The sequence below is a fragment of the Sesamum indicum genome, linkage group LG1 (genome assembly GCF_026168435.1).
Source record: "Sesamum indicum cultivar Baizhima isolate 11 linkage group LG1, ASM2616843v1, whole genome shotgun sequence".
Classification (NCBI taxonomy): domain Eukaryota; kingdom Viridiplantae; phylum Streptophyta; class Magnoliopsida; order Lamiales; family Pedaliaceae; genus Sesamum; species Sesamum indicum.
The window spans coordinates 6446848-6472959 of NC_142657.1; the positions used below are offsets into that span (position 1 = coordinate 6446848).

Sequence of the window (26112 nt, forward strand, 5' to 3'; positions counted from 1 at the left end):
GGAAACTGAAATTTAGGGCTAGGGGTGTGATATAAGTAGGTAGATTGGATGGGTCGGGTTACCGGGTTGGTTGTGGGCCGCCAAGTGGGTCAGGTAATTGGGCTGCCAAGGCGGCCTTTTAATAAGTCAATAGGCTATAAATTATAACAAGTAGGGATTACATCTTTTGTTGATCGTACTAAATGTATCGGCAACTTTTAACTAGCTGCAAATAGGATTAAATATATTTATTGTAGATCATGCTAATCGCACGGGCATGAGTTTTAATTAGTATAAATGGGATTACATATATATTTCGTTGATCAAAGCATTGAATATTCTTGCTTTCATACTAATTCTACCGCCATGAATTTTAACTCAGTATATAAGTAGAACTACATAATTTTGTTGATCATACTAATTGTTCATATGCAAGAAGGTACATATATATTTTGTTAGTAAAAGCATCACATTATGCTTGTAAACTAATTGTACGAACATTGGTTTTAGACTGGACCAACATAATAACTTCTTTGGTACACCACAATAATTGCACGTACACGATTTTTCACTTGATGATCATAATAAATACACGGAACATGAATTTTTACTTGGTATAAATACGTTCGCACAAGACTATATTATACTTTATTGATACAAACATCATTAATATATTCACATTTATAATTAAGACAATTTGCAACTTTTCTTGACATATTAATTGTACTGACATGAGCTTTAAATTGATATGAGTAGGATTATATTTAAAAATAATTCTATAAATAATGTTTAATTTGGTAACTAGGACTAAATATTTCATTGATGGAAGCACCATAAATATACGTATATGAGTTTTATTAACCTAGATAAATGTTACAAGAATTAATCACAAATCTTATTCCTCGTTCATATTCAAGAATATAGCGATGATTAATACGCTTTTATAGATATCATAAAATTTAACATGCAATCACAATTTGTGTTAGTCATATTATACTAATATATCCCTATTACAAATTTATACATCAACCTCAAGTGCAATCGCGAATAATTTGATTTAATTTTCAACTTTCTTCAAGAACTCCAGATATATATGTGCACATATATATCCACCTACTCACCCATAGTATTTTTACTTATATTTTATTGATAACACTAATTATTTTAGTAATTTTAATTCTATTAATTCTATAATTTTTATAATTTTAGTCTTGTAAAAACTAATTATCATAACTTCTGTAGGACAAAAAATGACAGCCCCTCATAAATTACAAGACAGAAACTGTATTTTTATACCTATACAAATAAGTAGGATTTAACATTTTAATAACCACACTAACTGCTTGAACACTAGTTTAATTGGTATAAGTAGAGATAATAAATTTTGTTCATACATATGTAGAAGCATAATATTAAAGTATGTATTAATTTAGTTTGAGTACAGATTACGTTCTTCGTTGATCATACTCATATGGAAGTGAGTATTAATTTAGTTTGAGTAAGGATTACTTCTTTTGTTGATCGTACTAAATGAATCGGCAAGTTTAACTAGACGCAAATAGGATTATATATATATTTCTTGTTGATAATGCCAATCGAACAGACATGAGTTTAAATTTGTATAAATTGGATTACATATGTATTTCGTTGATCAAAGCATTGAATATTAATGCTTTCACACTAAATGTACTGCCATGAATTTTAACTCAGTGTATCAGTAGAACTACAAAATTTTGCTGATCATACTAATTGTTCGTATGCACGAACGTAGATAATTGATCATACTAATTGTTCATATACAGTAGGTTTCGGATCTATGTTTTCTTTGCAAATGAAACGAGACACCATGTTCGTACTCGGCTCCAGCACCAATTTCTCCCATGCATCATTGGCATCTCCACCACATCGAAGGAATACCTCTGTGGCGTTTGACCGATAGATCTGCCACCCAAATTCCTCCCTGATCCTCAAGATCTTTTCAACTTGACGGCAAGCTAATTTGCAAGTATTCATCTTAATTTCATCTATAGCTGCCTTAAGAAGCTTAGCCCTAGTTTCACCATCGACTAGACCCTCACTCCTGAAGAATTCATCCATCTCGGGGACCCCGATGGCACGCCTAATCCCATAATCATAGTCACGAATTTTTGGGTCAAAAAATGCCTTGCCCTCCTCCACCAACCCGCTATCCACCATCTGATCAACCCTTTTCGACACGTACGAGTGCAAGACCGGGATCGCCACGTCCATCCAGAGAAAGCAACACTCGTACTTGGAGGAAAACTCAGTGTTGTCAGTGACAAGTGCCTGTATGAAGGAATTGGACCCTCCAGCAATGATTGGCAACCGATTCTTTTGTACGATGGCATCAGCAGCCAGCAATGCATGATGCACAAAATCATGTACAGTGAAATCCACCTCGGGATCAATGATTCCGAGCAAATGGTGCGGCACGCCGTGGCATTCCATATTGCTGACCTTATTGGTAACTATGTCAAGGCCCTTGTAGACCTGAATTTTGTCCGAGTTGATGACCTCTGCCCCGAAACGGGTGGCCAGGTCTATCGCCAGGCGCGATTTGCCTGTGCCAGTGGCACCCAATAACACCACCACCTTATCCTTCCCTTTGTGCTTGTTCATCATGCCCCGAACTGAAAAGTTTGTCTTACTAGATTGTGCTGGCTTCCAACCGGAGATCGACATTTTAATTGGTAATTACTTTTACTTTTTGTAACACCTGTCAATTTCATCACACAAATAAAAAAAGAAAAAGGACACATGTTAGAATACTCTAAAACAAAACTTGTACCAAATACAATCTACTATTTTAGAATTTCTATCTATCATAGAGTGACAAGCCCTTCTCAATTCTTGGATTAATTTTTCTTCTTTAAAACGATTTGTTTGAAGAAAAACTTCAAACATTTGTATGCTCTAGAGAGAATCACGAACAAGTTTCATTGATGTGAAAGAAATTACCTGGACAATTGTTTGAAACATGAAGAAACATAGGATGTGTAGGGGGGTATTTATACACACATACGTACACATAATGTAGAACAAATCAAGCCATTCATGGTAATAACTACACCCCTATCCCTATCCACTTACTATATAACAATTCAAATAAATCATGAGTAAGGCTCTGTCCAAATTACAGTATTTTTTACTGTATTTACGGAATAGGAAAAGAATCATTAATTATTGCGAAGCTGTCGTAAAAAGATAATACAAATACTAATCATAATTAAGATGTCAAAATCTACACCGTGCAGGTACCATAAGAGATGCAATAAATCCATCGATAATTATTTTTTGTAAAAAAATATTCTTGGGATGTATATTGAGTAATTTTACGATATTGAATGAGAAAAAAATTATGAGAAATTAAAAGATAATGACAAAGTACGTAGTGATTATCCATATCTTACGTAGGATTTGCTTTTGAGTAAAGTCAAGTGAGTTTACAAAATTGAATTTTGAATCTCAAAAGGTATCCTCATTAATTTGTCAACCTACTATATATGAAAAAAAGATATATTATAATGACAAAATCGATATTAATTTAACGTTAATAAATGTGTCCTACAGATTTTATCTCTTATTTAGATTTACTGAAATTTAATTGGAGCAAATTCTGAATGTTAATTATACTATTCTTGTAATTGTTACTATATGCAATTGATTCATGTATTTGGACATTTTGTGGTCCATGATTTATATGAAAGTAATTAAGTTGCAGTATCCATCCGTTGATGTTACTGATTGATCCATTTATTTTAGTTTATTTTGTTTTAGTTTTGTAATAACGCTATTGTATGCAGTAGTAATTTAGTTTCCTGAATTATTTTACATGAATTCTTCATTATATGTTACAGGAATTAATCACACAACTTATTCCTCATTAATATTCAGGAATATAGCAATGATTAATATGCTCTTATGGATATCATAAATGTTAACATGCGATCACAATTCGTGTTAGTCATCTTATATTAATATATTCACATTATACATTTATTCATCTATCTCAAATGCAATCACGAATAATTTGATTTACTTTATCCCTATGCACATCAAAAACAAATATACATAATCCTATTTGCGACTAGTTAAAACTTTCCGATACATTTAGTACGATCAACAAAAGATGTAATTCCTACTCAAACGAATCTAATACTCACTTCCATATGAGTATGATCAACGAAGGATATAATCCATACTCAAACTAAATTAATACTTACTTCCATATGATGCTTCTAAATATGTACGAACAAAATTTATTATCTCTACTTATACAAATTAAACTAGTGTTTGAACAGTTAATATAAATTACTAAAATTGTCAAAATTATAAATTTTGTTCATGTATATGTAGAAGCATCATATGGAAGTAAGTATAAATTTATTCTGAGTATGGATTACCTCCTTCATTGATCATACTCATATGGAAGTGAGTATAAATTTAGTTTGAGTAGTATAGAGCGGAAATCACTAGAAAATCCTATCCAACTATTACAAAAATTGGAGTACGAAACACCATACGATTATTACAGGCCAATATACAACTTAAATGATAATAACAAATGAAAGAAATAATGAAATAATTAAATCAACAGTATAGTGATTAACATGCTTAAAGCAGCTAGATCCAATATCTCGATAAAGGAATACGGTCACAAGGCACTGTTTCCACAATGAACCGACTCACGGTAACTCCACAAACCAAGAACCCGACCACAACTCCGATCACTCAGATCTCAGTATCACACGGTCATAGAGACCCCTACAAAATATTTCACAAAGAACTTTGGCGAATGGTGAAGGAGATAAACAGCTTGGTTCATATTTTAGCCGAAAGGGAGAATCCCCTATTTAAAGGGGTGAAAACAGTGGTAGAGAAGGAAAACCTTGGTGGCTTTCCTAAACCATTAGATTTGTTTATGAAAATGGCCATGGCTCTCGGAGAACAGAAGGCAGAAAATCACAGAGAGGATTCGGAGAGGAGAGGAAGTAGACAGCACAGAAAAAACAAATAAGAGGGAAACTAAAATTTAGCGCTAGGGTTGTGATATAAGTAGGTAGATTGGATGGGTCGGGTTACCGGGTCGGTTGTGGGCCGCCAAGTGGGTCAGGTAATTGGGCTGCCAAGGTCGGACTTTTAATAAGTCAATAGGCTACAAATTATAACAAGTATAGATTACATCTTTTGTTGATCGTACTAAATGTATCGGCAACTTTTAACTAGCTGCAAATAGGATTAAATATATTTATTGTAGATCATGCTAATCGCACGGGCATGAGTTTTAATTAGTATAAATGGGATTACATATATATTTCGTTGATCAAAGCATTGAATATTCTTGCTTTCATACTAATTCTACCGCCATGAATTTTAACTCAGTATATAAGTGGAACTACATAATTTTGTTGATCATACTAATTGTTCATATGCAAGAAGGTACATATATATTTTGTTAGTAAAAGCATCACATTAAGCTTGTAAACTAATTGTACGGACATTGATTTTAGATTGGACCAACATAATAACTTCTTTGGTACACCACAGTAATTGCACGTATACGATTTTTCACTTGATGGTCATAATAAATACACGGAACATGAATTTTTACTTGGTATAAATACGTTCGCACAAGACTATATTATACTTTATTGATACAAACATCATTAATATATTCACATTTATAATTAAGACAATTTGCAACTTTTCTTGACATATTAATTGTACTGAAATTGATATGAGTAGGGTTATATTTCAAAATAATTCTATAAATAAAGTTTAATTTGGTAACTAGGACTAAATATTTCATTGATGGAAGCACCATAAATGTACGTATATGAGTTTTATTAACTTAGACAAATGTTACAAGGATTAATCACAAATCTTATTCCTCGTTCATATTCAAGAATATAGCGATGATTCATGCGCTTTTACAGATATCATAAAAATTAACATGCAATCACAATTCGTGTTAGTCATCTTATACTAATATATCCGTATTACAAATTTATACATCAACCTCAAGTGCAATCGCGAATAATTTGATATAATTTTCAACTTTCTTCAGGAACTCCCGATATATATGTGTACATATATATCCACCTACTCACCCATAGTATTTTTACTTATATTTTATTGATAACACTAATTATTTTAGTAATTTTAATTCTACTAATTTTATAATTTTTATAATTTTAGTCTTGTAACAACTAATTATCATAAGTTCTGTAGGACAAAAAATGACACCCCCCTCATAAATTACAAGACAGAAACTGTATTTTTATACCTATACTAATAAGTAGGATTTAACATTTTAATGATCACACTAACTGCTCGAACACTAGTTTAATTGGTATAAGTAGAGATGATAAATTTTGTTCATACATATGTAGAAGCATCATATTGAAGTAAGTATTAATTTAGTTTGAGTATGGAATACATCCTTCGTTAATCATACTCATATGGAAGTGAGCATTAATTTAGTTTGAATAGAGATTACATCTTTTGTTGATCAACTAAATGAATCGACAAGTTTAACTAGATGCAAATAGGATTATATATATTTCTTGTTGATAATGCTAATCAAACAGACATGAGTTTAAATTTGTATAAATTGGATTACATATGTATTTCGTTGATCAAAGCATTGAATATGAATGCTTTCACACTAATTGTACAGCCATGAATCTTAACTCAATATATCAGTAGGACTACAAAATTTTGCGGATCATACTAATTGTTCATATGCATGAAGGTATATAATTGATCATACTAATTGTTCATATGCAATTGGTTTCGGATCTATGTTTTTTGCAAATGAAACGAGCCACAATGTTCGTCCTCGGCTCCAGTACCAATTTCTCCCATGCTTCATTGGCATCTCCACCACATCGAAGGAATACCTCTGCGGCGTTCAACCGATAGATCTGCCACCCAAATTCCTCCCTCATCCTCAAAATCTTTTCAACTTGACGGCAAGCTAATTTCCAAGTGTTCTTCTTAATTTCATCAATAGCTGCCTTAAGAAGCTTAGCCCAAGTTTCACCATCGACAAGACCCTCACTCTTGAAAAATTCATCCATCTCAGGGACCCTAATGGCACGCCTAATCCCATAATCATAGTCCCGAATTTTTGGGTCAAAAAATGCCTTACCCTCCTCCACCAACCCGCTATCCACGTATCTGATCAACCTTTTTCGACATGTACGAATGCAAGACCGGGATCGCCACGTCCATCCAGAGAAAGCAACACTCGTACTTGGAGGAAAACTCAGTGTTGTCATTGACAAGTGCCTGTACGAAGGAATTGGACCCTCCAGCAATGATTGGAAACTGATTCTTTTGTACGATGGCATCAGCAGCCAGTAATGCATGATGCACAAAATCATGTACAGTGAAATCCACCTCGGGATCAATGATTCCGAGCAAATGGTGCGGCACGTCGCGGCATTCCTCATTGCTCACCTTATTGGTTACTATGTGTAGGCCATTGAGACCTGAACTTTGTCCGAGTTGATGACCTCTCCCTCGAAACTTGTGGCCAGGTTAATCGCCAGGCGCGATTTGCCTGTGCCGTTGGCACCCAATACCACCACCACCCTATCCTTCCCTTGGCGCTTTTTCATCATGCCCCGAACTAAAATTTTCGTCATGCTAGATTGTGCTGGCTTCTAAGCGGAGATCGACATTCTAATGGGTAATTACTTTTACGTTTTTTAACACCTGTCAAATTCATAACACAAATAAAAAAAGAAAAAGGCCATGTGTTGGAATACTCTAAAACAAAACATATACCAAATACAATCTACTATTTTAGAATATCTATCTATCATAGAGTGACAAGCCCTTCTCAATTCTTGGATTAATTTCTCTCTTCAAAAGGATTTGTTTGAACAAAAACTTCAAACATTTGTGGGCTCTAGAGAGAATAACGAAAAAATTTCATTGATGTGAAAGAAATTACCTAGACAATTGTTTGAAAAGTGCAGAAACATAGGATGTGTAGGGGGGTATTTATATATATATACATACAAACAATGTGGAACATATCAAGCCATTAATGGTAATAACTACACCCCTATCCCTATACACTTACTATATAACAATTCAAATAAATCATGAGTAAGGCTCTGTCCAAATTACTGTATTTACGAAATAGGAAAAGAATCATTAATTATTGCGAAGCTGTCGTAATAAGATAATACAAATACTAATCATAATTAAGATGTCAAAATCTACACCGTGCAGGTACCATAAGAGATGCAATAAATCCATTGATAATTATTTTTTGTAAAAACTTATTCTTGGGATGTATAATGAGTAATTTTACTATATTGAATGAGAAAAAAATTATGAGAAATTAAAAGATAATGACAAAGTACTTAGTGATTATCCATATCTTACGTAGGATTTGCTTTTGAGTAAAATCGAGTAGTTTACAAAATTGAATTTTGAATCTGAAAAAGTATCCTCATTAATTCGTCAACCTACTATATATGAAAAAACATATATTATAATGATAAAATCTATATTAATTTAACGTTAATAAATGTGTTCTACAGACTTTATCTCTTATTTAGATTTACTGAAATTTAATAGTAGCAAATTCTGAGTGTTAATTATACTATTCTTGTAATTGTTACTATACGCAATTGATTCATGTATTTGGACATTTTGTCGTCCATGATTAATATGAAAGGAATTAAGTTGCAGTATCCATCCGTTGATGATACTGATTGATCCATTTATTTTATTTTATTTATTTTTAGTTTTGTAATAACGCTATTGTATGCAGTAGTAAATTAGTTTCCTGAATTATTTTACATGAAGTCTTCATTATATGTTGCAGGAATTAATCACACAACTTATTCCTCGTTAATATTCAGGAATATAGCAATGATTAATATGCTTTTATGGATGTCATAAACGTTAACATGCGATCATAATTCGTGTTAGTCGTCTTATATTAATATATTCACATTATACATTTATTCATCTATCTCAAATACAATTGCGAATAATTTGATTAAATTTATCCCTATGCACATCAAAAAGAAGTATATATAATCCTATTTGCGACTAGTTAAAATGTGCCAATACATTTAGTACGATCAACAAAAGATGTAATCCGTACTCAAACTAATCTAATACTTACTTCCGTATGAGTATGATCAAGGAAGGATATAATACGTACTCAAACTAAATTAATACTTACTTCCATATGATGCTTCTACATATGTATGAACAAAATTTATTATCTCTACTTATACAAATTAAACTAGTGTTCGAACAGTTAGTATAAATTACTAAAACTATCAAAATTATAAATTTTGTTCATACATATGTAGAAGCATCATATGGAAGTAAGTATAAATTTAGTTTGAGTACGGATTACCTCCTTAGAGCAGCTAGATCCACTATCTCGATAAAGGAATACGGTCATAAGGCACTATTTCCCCAGTGAACCGACTCACGGTAACTCCACAAACCAAGAACCTGACCACAACTCCGATCACTCAAATCTTAGTATCACACGGCCACAAAGACCCCAACTAAAAATTTCACAAAGAACTTTCGTGAATGGTGAAGGAGATAAACAGTTTGATTCATGTTTTAGCCGAAAGGGAGAATCCTCTATTTAAAGGGGTGAAAACAGTGGTAGAGAAGGAAAACCTTGGTGGTTTTCCTGAAACCATTAGATTGGTTCATGAAAGTGGCCATGGCTCTCGGAGAAGAGAACGCAGAAAATCACAGAGAGGATTTGGAGAGGAGAGGAAGTAGACGGCGCAGAAAAAACAGAGAAGAGAGAAATTGAGATTAGGGTTACGGATGTGATATATGTAGGTAGATATGATGGGTCGGGTTATCGGGTCGGTTGTGGGCTGCCAAGCGGGTCAGGTAGTTGGGCTGCAAAGGTTGGCCTTTTAATAACTCATTGGGCTACAAATTATAACAAGTAGGGATTACATCTTTTGTTGATCGTACTAAATGTATCGGCAACTTTTGACTAGCTGCAAATAGGATTAAATATATTTATTGTAGATCATGCTAATCGCACGGGCATGAGTTTTAATTAGTATAAATGGGATTACATATATATTTCGTTGATCAAAGCATTGAATATTCTTTCTTTCATACTAATTCTACCGCCATGGATTTTAACTCAGTATATAAGTAGAACTACATAATTTTGTTGATCATACTAATTGTTCATATGCAAGAAGGTACATATATATTTTGTTAGTAGGATCATCACATTATGCTTGTACACTAATTGTATGGACATTGGTGTTAGACTGGATCAACATAATAACTTCTTTGGTACACCACAGTAATTGCACGTCCACGATTTTTCACTTGATAATCATAATAAATACACGGAACATGAATTTTTACTTGGTATAAGTACGTTCGCACAAGACTGTATTATACTTTATTGATACAAACATCATTAATATATTCACATTTACAATTTAGATAATTTGCAACTATTCTTGATCATATTAATTGTACTGACATGAGCTTTAAATTGATATGAGTAGGATTATATTTCAAAAGATTCTATAAACAAAGTTTAATTTGGTAGCTAGGACTAAATATTTCGTTGATGGATGCACCGTAAATGTACGTATATGAGTTTTATTAACTTAGATAAATGTTACAAGAATTAATCACAGATCTTATTCCTCGTTCATATTCAAGAATAAAGCGATGATTACGCTTCTATAGATATCATTAAGTTTAACATGCAATCCCAATTCCTGTTAGTCATCTTATACTAATATATTCGTATTACAAATTTATACATCAACCTCAAATGCAATCGCGAATAATTTGATTTAATTTTCAACTTTGTTCAAGAACTCCGGATATATATGTGTACGTATATTTCCACCTACTCACCCATTGTATTTTTACTTATATTTTATTGATAACACTAATTATTTTAGTAATTCTTTAATTCTATTAATTTTATAATTTTTATAATTGTAGTCTTGTAAAAACTAATTTTCAAAACTTATGTTGGATAAAAAATGACACCCCTTCATAAATTACAAGACAGAAACTGTATTTTTATACCTATACAAATAAGTAGGATTTAACATTTTAATGATCACACTAACTGCTCGAACACTAGTTTAATTGGTATAAGTAGACATAATAAATTTTGTTCATACATATGTAGAAGCATCATATTGAAGTAAGTATTAATTTAGTTTGAGTACGGATTATATCCTTCGTTGATCATACTCATATGGAAGTGAGTATTAATTTAGTTTGAGTTGGGATTACATCTTTTGTTGATCATACTAATGAATCGGCAAGTTTAACTAGATGCAAATAGGATTATATATATTTCTTGTTGAAAATATACCCAATACAATCGGCAAATTTCATCACACAAATAAAAAAAGAAAAAGGCCACGTGTTAGAATACTCCCAAATAAAACAAACAAAACATGTATCCAGTACAATCTACTATTTTAGAATATCTATCTACCATAGAGTGACAAGCCCTTCTATATTCTTGAAGTAATTTCTCTTCTTCAAAAGGATTTGTTTGTAGAAAAACTTCAAACATTTGTGGGCTCTAGAGAGAATCACGAACAAGTTTCATTGATGCGAAAGAAATTACCTAGACAATTGTTCGAACGTGAAGAAAAATAGGATGTGTAGGGGGGTATTTATACATACATACGTACACACAATGTGGAACAAATCAAGCCATGCATACTAATAACTTCACCCCTATCCCTATCCACTTACTATATAACAATTCAAATAAATCATTAGTAAGGCTCTATTAAAATTACTGTATTTTTTACTGTATTTACGAAACAGAAAAAGAATCATTAATTGTTGCAAAGATGTCGTAAAAAGATAATACAAATAGTAATCATAATTAAGATGTCAAAATCTACACCATGCAGGTACCATAAGAGATGCAATAAATCAATCGATAATTATTTTTTGAAAAAAAAATTATTCTTGAGGTGTATAATGAGTAATTTTACTATATCGAATGAGAAACAAATTATGAAAAATTAAAAGATAATGACAAAGTACTTAGTGATTATCCATATCTAACGTATGATTTGCTTTTGAGTAAAATAGAGTGAGTTTAACTATTCTCATTAATTCGTCAACCTACTATATATGAAAAAATATATATTATAATGACAAAATCTATATTAATTAAACGTTAATAATGTGGTCTACAGATTTTATCTCTTATTTAGATTTACTGAAATATAATTGTAGCAAATTCTGAATGTTAATTATACTATTCTTGTCATTGTTACTATATGCAATTGATTCATGTATTTGGACATTTTGTGGTCCATGATTAATATGAAAGCAATTAAGTTGCAGTATCCATCCGTTGATGATACTGATTGCATCCATTAATTTTATTTTATATTGTTTTAGTTTTGTAATAACGCTATTGTATGCAGTACTAAACTAGTTTTCTGAATTATTTTACATGAATTCTTCATTATATGTTACAGGAAATAATCACACAACTTATTCCTCGTTAATATTCAAGAATATAGCAATTATTAATACGCTTTTATAGATATTATAAACGTTAACATGCGATCACAATTCATGTTAGTCTTCTTATATTAATATAATCGCATTATACATTTATTCATCAATCTGAAATGCAATCGCGAACAATTTGATTTAATTTATCACTATGCACATCAACAAGAAATATATATAATCCTATTTGCAACTAGTTAAAACTTGCCGATACATTAAGTACGATCAACAAAAGATGTAATCCCTACACAAACTAAATTAATACTCACTTCTATATGGATATGATCGCTGAAGGATGTAATCCTTACTCAAACTAAATTAATATACTTCCATATGATGCTTCTATATATGTACGAACAAAATTTATTATCTCTACTTATACCAATTAAACTAGTGTTCGACAGTTAGTATAAATTACTAAAATTATCAAAATTATAAATTTTGTTCATACATATGAGTGTAGTTTATCCTAAATGTGGAATCAATTTGCCCCCTCTCCAGCCATGGATTAAGTGTACCGTTTCTTCCAAAGAGGTTTCTTCGATAAATCACATTGCTACAAACAAAAATATTAAATATTTTTTGTTGATAAGTTACAAGAACCTAAAGTAATAACGACGAGTACAACATAAGTGAAATCATAGCTTGGTTGCATTACCACATTGGAAAATAAAGAGGAACTCTAAATGGATGAAAACTATTTAGTAAGCTGGTTGAATCTTAATATTGAACAACTGAAAATTGCACACGTGAAACTGCTCATTCTAACATAATTACCTCACAATCAGAACAGCTACAGGCCCGCTTCTTATTGTGCACACAGAATCCGATCGAGTAAACTACACTAGAAACCCCCGTTACGTATAAGTTCCTCCACTTTTACGCTCAACAATGTTCATGATCAAATCAACTTTTCCTGCATTGACGAAATTACAATAAACCAATAGATACAGGTGGACACTGCCATTAACATTTAACCACATTTACCAAAAATATTGAAGTAGCATCAAAAATCATTTAGCAACAGCCGGCTCACGAATAATACTAACGTCGTCCATAATACCATAGCTAGGACATAACCCACATCACTTTTCCAATAAATCATACAATAGACCTTCATAACACAAAGAACGCAATCCTAAACATGAGATAGTAAACTAATCTACCAATTTCAATTTCTACAATTCCTTATATTGGATTTTTTAATTGTTGCTTATGAAACAAGTTGTATAATGGCCTCATTATTTATCACTGTCAAAACAACTCAGAACTTCTTTCAAGAAGAAAGTGGTAAAGAGTGCTGAGGTCAGTGCATCGGAAGTTGGTCTGGTATTTTAGAATAACTAAGCTACAAGGAAAGAAAGCAATAGAAAAAGTTCTTTGGAGCAAGTTACCCAATGCATACAACAGAAGGAAGTATTCCATAAGACATCAAAGATCAAATGTACCAAATACCTGCCCTTTCTTGGTATTAAGTTGCAAGACTAATGTTGCTGGCTTTATTTCCCCACAGTTGGCTCACCACTAAAGATAACAAGAAATAACACGAGCTGTGAGATCTATTAGCAATATGGAAACACCCTAGTTCACATGATTCAAGAAAAATCAGGAACGAGTCTCGTACTTCTTATCAAGGATATGTATGGATATATCATTGACCCCTTCTTCTCAAACTTATAATTTAATAATATCCTAAAATGCAATTGGATCAAGAACTCAAATTTCAAAGATACTCCACTGCGAAAGGATATTCCAACAATGGAGAAAGCTCGACATTTCCCATCAACACTTACGTTATCAAAACTCAATGGGGATCGCTTTTCTATCTCTTTTTTTTTTTTGCGAATACTGATCTCTTTTTCTTTTTTTTTCTTTTTGTTCTTTTCTTGTTGGATTTTTGTTTTTTTTTTCCTTTTGCTCTTTTTTTCCGGATTTTCTTTTTGCCGTTCGAATTCTCTTAAGCTTATCTCCCATTGCATCTTTAGAAAATCCGTTCTAGTAATATGAAAAAAAAAAATAGAAGACAAGACAACCATATAAGAAACCCTAACATTTACAAAATGGTTGTTGCGGCACAACAGTATGTAGCAGACATAATTAGCAAACAGCAAAATTTCTGCTGTGGAAACGAAAATCTACTGCATATTTTGATGCACCATAATTAGAATTCTCGTGATTCTGCTACTGCAGAATTGTTCTTCTGCAGCAACACAATTCAATTGTGCAACAGAATCTAATTAAACATCCCTAATGCACAATGGAAATATAACATTTCAAAGGTTGTAGTAGAATTTGATTTTGAATTCTGCAATTCTTCTAATTCTCGAGCAACAGAATGCAGACTCAATGCAATTTTACAGAAAAATTCATTTATAAATCACACAAGCACAAGAGAACGTTAAGAGCTTCAAGAATCTTACTTTAGTAACACTTTTCCACTTGCCCCTCTTCCTTAGGATTCTCAACCTTCGGTTTTAAATCTCTCCCTATGCCACAAGCGGCATTCACTCTTTCCCCATTTGTGAATAACTTTGGCATATCCACATGAAAAGAAAGTTCATGAGTTTGTGTACAAAAAAGAAACAAAAGCAACACTACAGAAATAGAAGGATCATAATTTAAACAGCTTTGTGATCACCAACTACTTGTTTAGCTTACATAGGCCAAAAAAAATCCATATAAATAAGAAAAATTAAATCACATGAGCAAATTGGAAGCTGAGTTCAATCAGCACACTTTGCACGATCAGCCTCATTTTGCAGCATAATGAGCAAATTTTGCTGCTGAATCAACTTATTCTTCAGCAAAATTTTGCAGAAATAGATGCATCAAAATAAGCCAAATCCAGTTGCAAAATTCTTTTGTTGAGTTCTTGAAACAAACAACAAAGAAAGTCTTGAACACATAATTTCGACGATGAGTGAGTGTGGAGAGCTATTTGACCTAACGCGTGTCTCGTGCTTGGTAACACTCTAATCAACTCGTCTACTAATTGAAGTGCTTGAACCTTTTTTATTCTAGAGGAAGCACTTCCTTATCATCAAAGAATGGTAGGAGAGAAAAGCTCGAAGCAAGTTTGTTGTTATAGACTGATTAGATATTCTTGCTTCAAAAGCTGCTCAAAATTTTGAATTTCAACCTTTTTTGTTCTTATTGTCATACTTTATATCATTTATCCGTCAATATGAAGGTCCTTTTATATTTTACCAATATATGAAAGACAGTTAGATCGAGATATATTTGAGGAATTGCAACCTATTCAAACTAAATACCAAACTATTCCACAAAGGCAATGCAATTAATAAACTTTCAACCCAAAATCAAGAGTTAAAGCACAAGAATGGTCACTTGAACTGGCAACATAAACTCAAGGTAGCCCCAAAAATGAGGAACACGAGAGCACAACTGTTAATTGAAACCATAAATTACAGAAATGCACCTAAAAAATAATTCGAGTTGTTCCATCCCATTTTGGCCAAAATGGCCAACGATACTCAATTCCAGCAGTGATGTGAGTTGTTCCATCCCATTTTGGCCAAAATGGCCAACGATACTCAATTCCAGCAGTGATGTGCCCAATCATATGGCCGTTACTGTAAGCATGATTTCCATGAACAAGTGTTCCTGGCATTCTTGAATTCGGATAGTGGAAGAAACAAAAATCAGTTTATGTAATAGGCATATCAAGTGAATAATGAGTTGGACATTCGGCAACAAGACATTAGGCACCGGAATCATGATTGCTCTTGATGCCCTCTTATCATCTCCTTCAATCCACGGATGAGTGTAGTTTATCCTAAATATGGAATCAATTTGCCCCCTCTCCAGCCACGGATTAAGTTTACCGTTTCTTCCAAAGAGGTTTCTGCGATAAATCACATTGTTGCAAACAAAAATATTAAACTTTTTTGTTGATAAGTTACAAGAACCTAAAGTGATAAGGACGAGTACAGCATAAGTGAAATCATAGCTTGGTTGCATTACCACATTGGAAACTAAAGAGGAACTCTAAATGGATGAAAACTATTTAGTGAACTGGTTTGAATCTTAATATCCTTCAAACTGAACAAGTGAAAATTGCACATGTGAAACTGCTCATTCTAACATAATTACCTCGCAATCAGAACAGCTACAGGCCCTCTTGTCATTGTGCACACAGAATCCAATCGAGTAAACCATAGTAGTCAGTAGCGCACGGCACACAATGGCGTCAAGGGCTCCTGAAGGCATGGCACACGGTGCAGCGCGCGCCTTTCGTAGGATGACGCAAATATAAGAAATAACCTATACATTTATATAATTAGTATTATTTTGACTAGATTAAGTTATAAGGAGTTAAATAAGACATACAAAATACGGTATGCTCTTAACTTTGATAATCTGAATGTGGAAGTCTATGAGTCCATAATAAATACCGACATAAACATACAATAAAATATTGTAATTAATCATCCCAAAAAGAACACTAATAAAACAACTAAAGCACTTAGACATTAATAAAATCACATCAAATTCAATGATTCAATCGGCATAATTAGAGCTTGTACTGCTGTACATGCCAAAGATTTACACTTCATGAATTTAGAAAAAAAGTCATCCCATAAATAAACGGTGAACAGCAGTGGCACATTACTATGGAAGAGAAGAAGAAGAGAAGAATTGAGAAAAAGATGCATTGGCAGAGGAATAAGAAGTGAATAAAGAAGAGTCAAGAATGATAGTTACCCATGCATGCAAAGTACATATAATTTGATGCAATTCCTTTTTTAATAGGGTTTCTTTTATTTCATGGGCTTGGGCAGCCCTGCTAGGAGCCGGCCGCCCAGGCCCTGGCAATGCCAAAATGGCGCCCAGGCGTGCGCGATGGAGAAGCCATGGAGAAGGCGCACGCCATTGGCGCCGTATGGCGCGAGGGGCTCCATGGCGCATCATTGACTACACTGGTTAGAGGTCATTCAATTCCTTTCTGCAAAGATTTAAACATATCTATATGGATGATTAATTCGATGACTGGCAGGAAGATTCTATGACCAAGATCTAATCAAACCAAACAGGAAGATTATTTACTAGGATCCAATCAAAATGACCTAAAAAATACATATATTATAATTTTTGGGAATAAACATTAGTTTTGCAAAACCAAAATGTGGTGATCGCATCGCCAAACAGTTTCCATATGACCCAGCATCAGTGTACTAACAGCATCAGTGTACTAACAGGTTCGGTATAATGTAAATATGAGAACAGAACATTAGGCCCACATCAAGGCAATATCATGAATGAAATGGAAGCAATGCAGTAGAAATCAAGTTGAGAACTTTGACACCCATGATCATTTAGTAAATTAAGAGAAATGTCTTAAAACAATGAAAATATGGCCAGTAATTACGTGGAGTCACAACAACTTTTTCAGTCTCCACCTTCAGCCGCTTATCGATTTATGGAAACTTTTGTATTATCTAAAAATTGACCAGTTACAAATAACCATGCACAAAAGATACCACTTCACATGCTGGAAAGTGGCTCGCTTAGAAATTCACATGTGGCATTTGCAAGAGGAAATAGCATGCAGACCTGATAAATTTCACTCACAAACTCCAAAAGGGAGACAAAAGGTTCCCGCACAGTTTCGTAAGTTTCTTGAGGATGGCCACTGCCTTCAATCATCTGATTGTGTGGCAGTAGGGTGGTATGGACTAAGCATAGCAATAGCCTTCTCTTTTGCTTCTTTTACCCGTCAAATTATTTTTCAATCAAAGAAGCAATGTCAGCAATTATTGTATACTTAGCATTCTTATAAAGCACACTGAAGTTACAGCAAAGCAAAAGCTGTATCATTTTATATGAACGAAAAACTTTTGCATTATTATTGTTTAAATTTCAACTCAATAAAGCCTTGCCCTAGCCTCATCCCAAACTAACATTAGTCCATTGTAGGAATCCTCTTTCCACTCATGAGATCAAGGACCATTCCAAAGTTAAGCCACGAAGACTCAAATCCTAAAGTACCTCATGCTAGATGATTTTGGGTAGACATCTTCCTCTAGCTTTGTCCATAATACAAGTTCCTGACTTTCCCAACTGCTGTTCACTGACGTAGCTTTCAATCCCAAAAACTATATCTCATTTAATTGACTAGTAAATATGGCATTATCAATTGCATCTCTTGGTATTCGACCAGAAATCAGATGACATTCCTACCTCAGCTATACATACTTTGTCATGGACTTGCTTTAAGAGGTGTATATTTGGTCCTGCACAACAAATCAAGACATGCCAAGTTATAAATGAAAAATTAATTAAACAACCCTAAGGCTTGCCATAATTTAGAAAGACTCGTTATTTAATAATTACACCAACACCCCCGGTCAAAGACTGCACCAAAAGCAGATGATTTCATTTGAAATGACCTTGACGTGAATTATTCATCCAAAGAAAAGGAAAAAATAACCAAAATATCAAATTGAGTGTCCAAACTATCCCTAGAGGTTCTTTCTCATATTTATGTCAAACATAAAGGGAGAGTTTAGATGGCCTTTCTGTAATTACATCAATCTTCAATGAGAATTATGTAAAAACTCTATTTAAACCCCTCTTCCTTCATTGTGCTCATCCCCCCCCCCCCCCCCCCACAAAAAAAAATAAATAATTGCAAACAACTAGACCAGAAATGAAAATGAAAGGGTGAAATGACAAAGAAAACAAGAAACTCAAAAGGAAAGTGGAAAAGATAAAATTACATGCAGTCACGCCCCTTAAAAAGTTCTTTCATGATCTTACCCAGAACCCTCACATGACCAAGTATACACAAGAATAAAACAGTTTTGGTCCAAAACACTCTGACGGTGATTAAAAGAACATGCAGGGGCAAAATCAACTTTTCCAAGCATTTTTATGATGAAATCAACATTTCTGGGATAGAAGTTCGACCAGCAGGGAAATATATAGGAAAAATATAACTGACAATAGTATGTAATCATTGAATCTGTAATTATGTCAAATCTCAAAGGATGACTATGTAATTATCCTTTTTATGTGAAGTATCTCGAAAACACAAAAATAGACATGAGAACTCATTTGAAAGTAACAAATAAGCTCTCTCATGACAATAAGGTTCCCACAACCTATCTAGTAGCTTCAACATGAAAGTGGCCTACTGTCACATTCACAACTACCAAGAAACTGAATACATAGACCATTAATTGATGTAGACCAAATAAACGTAAATAAAATGATAATGGACTTTTATAGAGTTGCAAACCAACTCAACTTGCTACCCAAAAATTTATTTCATTGCCTAATACGAATTCTATGTTGACATGGAGATTCTTTTTTCCATCATGAATCGTCTCAGTCAACCCCTCCCTCAAAGACGACTCACTAGTACTCATTAAATTGCATGTCCTAATCAGTGTGCTAGTACCATTCTTAAATTGCAAAATAACATCTTAATTAAGTCTTCGCGCTATATCAACGTCAGCCTACTCTTTCACAAGTCTCTGTTTCTTACTTCATCTTCTTCTAGTAATCCAAGTCCACCTTAATATATACATGTTAAGGGTAACATGGATGTTTTTTATCCAAGAGGATCATTACAATACCAGCATTATTGGAACTTCCTACAGAACCTGGAGGGAATTTGTTTACCAGTGACCACATGACCCCCAACTCTATTATTCTCCACTTGACAATCAGCCCTAACTTCAGTAACTTGCACCCTTTTGGTTATCAATCGCATGAATCAGAAACATAAATAAAACATACGATAAAACTACAAACTTGTACCACATTTGAAGAAGCTAAAACATTTAAGCCAACTGAGTTCTCAATATTCAATGAAGATTGATGCATGACAGCAAACAAATCATAATCAACTAACCTTGTCTCTGGCAAGTGGATGAGAAAGAAAGCATGCCATTTGCTTGTGAAGATAAGCATTGTACATGTAGACCATATCCTCATCATCATTCTGCATGAAAAGACACAACTGCAATTGATGGCCAGCCGAAGGACATAGATATAGAAAAACAATCTAAGAGCTACTTAAGGTCAACCAAATATCAATTTAGATAAAGGTGGTGCCACTTGTTTTATTAAGGAAAGGGATGATATAGTATAGCCTTAAGATTCAAGCATGACATGCAAATGTACATGTATAGCAAGGGAGACACCAACTTAAGAAAGAAAAAATAAGGGGAGAAAACTCAGTACCTGTTATAGCAATATTTACTTAAGTTCTGGAGAGCATTTACCAAATGAAGCACTAGTGGTCAACTTAATATGTTCTAAAAATTCAAAGGTCGGTATCTAATAATTTAATTAAGGTGCAGAACAGATGAGACAAGCCATTGGTTTTGGTTAAACAGTTCGCAGCGAATTAGTACACGCGAGACTTGAGAATACAGGAATAGAGCTCCTTAGGTTTGAATAAAATGGAATGAAGCAAAAACCATAAGTGAAGTTTTAATACATGCATAACATGTTTCAAAGCCTTCAGTTACGAAACGCAAATTCCAAGCAAGAACCATCCTTCAGTTTTTATTGGAGAGAGTGAAACAAAAGGAAGAAAATAAAGGAAAGAGAAATAAATTTTCTTTCACAAAAAAAAATACTGATATCTCTCTTCACTTTTGCTGAAGTTCACTTATCAAACTTTCCATTACTTCAAGTCACTCCAATGGAGCAAGTCATAAACCAACCTTCAGGATTGGTATATGCTACAGAAAACAACTATTCAGGCCCAGATGTAGCCAAGTCATTAAACGGAACTATCCTCAACATAAGAATTGCATGATGCAGACACCTACTTTCCCAAAGGTTGAAGCCAATTCAAAACAAGATGATACCATCAAATGTTGCGTCCATCCCTAACTTTCTTAGGATGAAAGAACTCAAAACTACTTCTAGGTAGGTTCTGGAGATTGCATAAAAACCAAATATTTTTCTATAAAGAATTCATCCACAGAGAACAAATAGGGTATGACACAACATCAGTTTAGGACTAGTCATGATCCTTCAACCAGGAAGTTTTCATTCCAGTCAAGAGCATGATTAAAATTAGATGATGGAGCTTGCAATACCACCTCTGGTGTCAAATTAGCTTTCAGAAAGATTAATCACCAACCTGATATGCTGCTGTATGAAAGATCTTATCCAGCCAAAACTAGAAAACGTTATTGGCAAAACCGACGTCCAAACATGAGCAAACACTTTTCATATCATTAGACAAAGTACTTGTCAGTGCCTCGTTTGCATCATTTACATCTTCTACCATAATCAAATGTACAACCCATTGAAGCCTTACACAATCAACAAAGCCTTCAACTACAGTATCATTTCCAGCAACCATCACCTGGAAGAAGCACTGGATCCAGTAAGGTTCATGATGTCATAGACACAGGTACAGTGTCAAACAAATAGGTAAGGTTTTATCATACAATCTCATGAAATTCATGCCTAAAAGAAGCATCCTAGGACAAGACTGGCGCTTTGTTTGGTACTGTGCTCAAAGATCTGATATGAAAGCGATGACAAGAGAGAATAGAAGGTTATATGCTATCTGCACAAACAAAGAGAACTTTGCATTATCAGTAATAACAAAATAGAAAAATGACATAAATAGGAAAGACGCATTCAAAATTTCCTAACCAAACAAGAATCAAAAATGAAAAAGGAAGGAAAAAGCAAGCAAGTGTAAATAAACAATTCCATTTTAACAAAACAGATACTAGTTTATTGATGGAGGAACTTTTGGCTCTAGCATATTCATGCTCCACGTAAATATGAAACTTACAGTGCTTTTGCATATAAAATAAATTGCAGATGACCTTAAACCATATTGTAAGAAATTGGTTGAACACTTGCAGAAAAATCATACCATGAAGAAATCTATAAGCAAAATTTCATGGTAAGCCTATAACAATACATATTCTTTCTATATGGTCATCAGCAAATATAAAATAGAATATACCGCATGTACGCTAGAACATACAGAAGTTCCCACGCTATTAGAAAATGAGTACCGGTCATCAATTCTTTGTTCTCACTTCTCAGTCTGTATTAACATTATATAACTGTATTTAACCTATGTAATTAGTACAGTGGGATGGATATCTGTAATAAACATAAATAAATCCCAGTCAAGGGAAGAAAATAAATTTAATGTAAACCTTTATAGTAATGGCCGAGGGAAACTTGAAAGAGCACTAAGTCAGTGTAGATTAAGAAAAGGATAATCTCTCCGAGATACATAGACAACTGAAATAAATGTTATGTGAGTACATTTGAACTGCATGCACCTAATGTATAACCAAACTCTAAAATTCCTTAGTGCAACTAAGGTGCACTATAAAATACAGAACAAGATAAGAAGATACGGACCTGATGCTTCAAGGAGTCCAAACCCCCACTGAGTTCTGCGGCATTCTCTTTCAAAGCAGAAAATATGTCTTTAGAGCCTGCAAGAAGCAAATGCTATCAGATCATTTACGTCAGTTCTTTCAAAGAGAAGCCCAGAAATATGTTGAGCACCCCTCCTATCCTAGCTCTTTTAGAATCACTTCATTTATCACATTGAAGCATGAGATAGAAATCATCCAGCTGTTCATGACAAATCACAGGCAGCAAACCAAGAGGAATATTTTGATGCACCACAATTAGAATTCTCGTGATTCTGCTACTGCAGAATTGAGCTTCTGCAGCAACACAATTCAATTGTGCAGCAGAATCCAATTAAACAGCCCTAATGCACAATGGAAATATAAGATTTCAAAGGTTGCAGTAGAATTTGATTTTGAATTCTGCAATTCTTCTAATTCTCAAGCAACAGAATGCAGACTCAATGCAATTTTACAGAAAAATTCGTTTACACATCATAAAAGCACAAGAGAGAGTTAAGAGTTTCAAAGTTCTTACTTGAGTAACACTTTTCCACTTGCCCCTCTTCCTTTGGATTCTTAACCTTGTGTTCTCAATCTCTCCCTACGCCAATAGCAGCGTTCATTCTTTCTCAATTTGTGAATAACTTTGGTGTATCCACATGAAAATAAAGCTCATGAGTTTGTGTACAAACAATAAAAAAAAGCTATTGCACACAAATAGAAGAAACATAATTCAAACAACTTTGTGATCATCAATAGCTTGTTTAGCTTACATAGGCAAAAAACAATCTATATAAATAGGAAAAATCAAATCATTTTACAATAGAGAATTGAAGACACATATTTCTTGGTAAAACTGAAAATTGAAAGTGAAAACATATAAACAAAGAAGGTTTAATTTTTACAACAATATCGTATGGTGAAATTATGTTCATTGTCGAACATGTGCCTCTAGATCCAACTGGTTCAAATGCCAATGAACTGTGTCCTATATTTTGTTCTGAGTAATTTTAGTACGATAAGCATGTACTTTAGATGCAGCATTGTTAGTAGTCAATTAGTTGAAAGTGCATTGGTCACAAAGTTCCAACCACAGATGTCTACAAATATTCACAAATCATGAAATAAAAGGAAATGAAAAATAATGGTCAGAATTCAGAAATTGGGACAGGTACTGATTAATCGAATGCCCGAGATATCTTACATAATAAAGACGGGTATAAGTAAAATTACAATGACATAGATATGAACTGGAAAATGGAAAAAAGGAAAAAGGCAAGGAGCTCTCATTAGAGAAGAAGGCTATATAGTTCTCACTGATTCAATATCTCTAATATACAATTTTAGCATGGGCATACTGCATTGAAATATAGACCTTCCGAAAATAGTTGTCAATTATTAACTAGTATTAATTAACTTCAACGAGTAAAATATATAACCTGGATGGCATAAATTACGGATATATGACTTATCCAGAAAAATGTACCATCTACATTGCAGTAGCAATGATTTTGACATCGAAGCATGATACATGCAGCAGAATTCAGAATAACCGAAAAAATGGTTCAACAAGGATTTGATCTTTCCCTTATGATCTAGAGTATGGCACACTCATCCACCATATTAATAAAATTCTTAGATAAATTATAATGCGAAATTCTCCTCAAATTTCAGTTAATAAAATTGTTCATTTGTGAAATTCAGTCCTATTTTAGTATGATTAAAATAAATAGAAATACTAACTTGCTTTTTCTTTTAAAATACATAGTACTGACTTGATAACATAATATCCAATTTTCACATGTAAAAGTATTATATTCGTAAATAATTAAGTACCTTGTATTGTTATAACTTTGAATCTGTATGAAGAATTCTGTAAGTGAGTGATATTTTGTCGAACTATAGCAAATAACACCCAAATTCAGACTTTAAGAGCAATCAGCATTGCGAATCCTCAATTTGTAATATGCATGCAACTAACAACCATAGAACCAACAATGAAATAATCTAAAAGTCAAGGGATAACATGCATGTGTCTGTCTTTTACCAGTAAAACAAATAAATACATCATATAACTGCAAATAGGATAAAAAGAGTGGGAATAAAAGAGATAGACAGCAAAATCCCCTTCCTCACACACCATTCTTCCAACAACAAACAGATAGATGCATACACCCTTACATATCCCTGAAACAGTTGTAAGGAATCATGGTACTATTCCCTCAAAGAAGCACTCTCTTTACAACTCTCAACTCTTCTCTGAAACTCCTCCACATCAAATCCACCATCAAATGGAGAAACCCTCTTCACCAAAAATTCAAGAAATGAACTGAAGAAACCCTCTTCACCAAAAATTCAAGAAATGAAATGAAAGGAAGAGTAAGATGATTTTGAGTATTTTTACCAGTGGACTTTTCTTTCTCGGATTTTTCTATCTTGTACCCAACCTACGCCGTTGCTTCTCCTACTGACGCTGCCTTGCACAGGGGCACCATCACGCCCCATCACGTTCGCCTTCTTGACTCGCCCATCCTGGGCACACTCCACCGTAGCCCCTTCACCGCGACTACGCATGCAGATTGGTGAACGAAACGCCATTTTCTTGATTTTCTTCCCTCTGTTTTTCTGGGTGAAAAGGGAACAGAGGAAAGGAGAAACGAATGTGAGGGGGAACATGTCATTCTGCTGGGAAGAGGACGGTGTCGATGATTTTAAAGTGAACTTTACAGGTAAATGTAAGTTTTATTAATAAAACAAGATCGTACAGTACAACAGTGCTCAACTAGTGGTTTCTCCCTCGACAGGCCAAGTGATACGCCATAATTTATATAACGCACATGAACTTTCACTTTCTTGATTTACAGCATGGTGAGACGGGGGAGGAGGGGGGTTTGATGAGGGTTTCTCAATAGCGATTTGGAGGGGATAAGGGAATGGGTAATTTTATATGTTATAATAATACCCTTTTTGTTTCTTTCTAATATCTTTTTATCCTTAAATTTTGGTGTTATGATTATTTTGATAAATAGAAAGTTTAGCAAATTTTTGTTATGAATTAATTGAAATTTATGTTTTCTGTGTCCTTTTAATTTTGATTTCTAGTGTAAATACATTACAATTTATACTTAGTCGTTATGGCACGTTATCCCTGCATGCATATAATGAGTAACTATTTATACTTTAAAAT

The 26112-nt window shown here is 33.6% G+C and overlaps 1 long non-coding RNA gene and 2 pseudogenes across 5 annotated transcripts; all 3 read right to left on the reverse strand.

Moving 5' to 3' along the window:
• Window positions 1-1758: 1758 nt before the first annotated feature.
• Window positions 1759-2622, reverse strand: LOC148789420 (adenylate isopentenyltransferase 5, chloroplastic pseudogene; annotated as a pseudogene).
• Window positions 2623-6779: 4157 nt separating this feature from the next.
• LOC105180054 (adenylate isopentenyltransferase 5, chloroplastic pseudogene) lies at window positions 6780-7652 on the reverse strand (annotated as a pseudogene).
• An 8235-nt stretch (window positions 7653-15887) lies between these two features.
• LOC105180021 (uncharacterized) lies at window positions 15888-25801 on the reverse strand. Of its 5 annotated transcripts, none has more exons than XR_016063502.1 (10): window positions 25330-25801; window positions 23461-23569; window positions 22927-23003; window positions 21984-22105; window positions 21671-21898; window positions 20426-20515; window positions 18748-18800; window positions 16660-16830; window positions 16276-16411; window positions 15888-16178 (listed from the first exon to the last, which is right to left on the reverse strand). It is a non-coding gene; the product is annotated as an uncharacterized LOC105180021 (long non-coding RNA). The 5 variants fall into 5 exon arrangements; XR_016063508.1 differs by lacking the exon at window positions 18748-18800 and having other exon boundaries at window positions 21671-21755; window positions 21851-21898; window positions 25330-25776; XR_016063507.1 differs by lacking the exon at window positions 18748-18800 and having other exon boundaries at window positions 16660-16797; window positions 25330-25777.
• Between the last annotated feature and the right edge of the window lie 311 nt (window positions 25802-26112).